Source organism: Propithecus coquereli, unplaced genomic scaffold (genome assembly GCF_000956105.1).
Source record: "Propithecus coquereli isolate 6110/MARCELLA unplaced genomic scaffold, Pcoq_1.0 Scaffold193, whole genome shotgun sequence".
Taxonomy (NCBI): Eukaryota; Metazoa; Chordata; class Mammalia; order Primates; family Indriidae; genus Propithecus; species Propithecus coquereli.
In genome coordinates, this window is record NW_012144190.1 from 2,164,062 (window position 1) to 2,165,021 (window position 960).

The window sequence follows — 960 nt, forward strand, 5'->3', positions numbered from 1 at the left end:
ATTATCTGATGTATTTATCAGGACTCTTTTGCATATAAAGAATCAAAATAGGTTAAGAAAAATTAGATTTTTTTGACCCATATAACTGGGAAGTTTTGTAGTGTAAGACTTTGGGCATAGATAGATCTACGGCCTTAAGTGGTATTGTCGGGGCTCATTTGTTTTCTCTCTCTCTCCTTCCCTCCCACTACATATTGATTCTGTCTGTTTCTAGCTTCATTCAGTCTACAGGCCTTTTCAAGTGGCAGTCAAGATGGCTACCCACAATCTCCAACTTATATTCTGCCTAGCAACCCCATATATCAATCTCAAGGAAGACTCTAATTAGCTCCCTTTGGATCTTGAACCAATTATTATGGCCTGGGAGATGGGGTATTATGATTGGCCAGCCTGAGTCTCATGCCCATTCCTGAGGTGGGGGCTGAGGGAGACTATGATTACCAGCCGCACTAATACTATAGGGAAAGGGGAGCAATGGTTGTTCAAAGGTAGGGATGCTAAAGTAAGTAGGATATGTCCAAAATATCCGAGTACAAGCCTTCCCTTTCCTCCTCTGTGAGGGCAAGGACCAGACATCTTGTTCAGCACAAGGTCACCCACCCCCAGCACTGTGGTTGGCACATACGTAATGTTCCGTGAACAACCTACTAGTGTCAAAAAATCAATGCCCTCCAACAAATTCCAAGTGGTTTTGCCTTCTGCTCATCATTTCTTCTCTACAAATTGAAAGCTCATGCTATAAAAGCCTCAAATATATTTAAAATCTATTGATATTTTCAGATTAAATAAAAGCTATGTGTGTTTATCATAGAAACTTTGAAAATCTAAATAAGATAAAGCAGGAAATGAAAATCTCCCATCATCCTGCTTATCTCCCCAAAAAATTCACCTTTGACATTTTAATGTAGTTCCTTAAAGTATGTTCAACCCAGTATCTTTAGTGTACTTTAAAATTAGCAT

At 39.2% G+C, this 960-nt stretch overlaps 1 protein-coding gene across 1 annotated transcript in view; it reads left to right on the forward strand.

Annotated features, from left to right (window-relative positions):
* The window catches only part of LOC105809267 (zinc finger protein 883), a 14,456-nt gene that overhangs the window by 1,403 nt on the left and 12,093 nt on the right, over positions 1-960 (forward strand). The gene's annotated exons all lie outside the window — the stretch shown is intronic.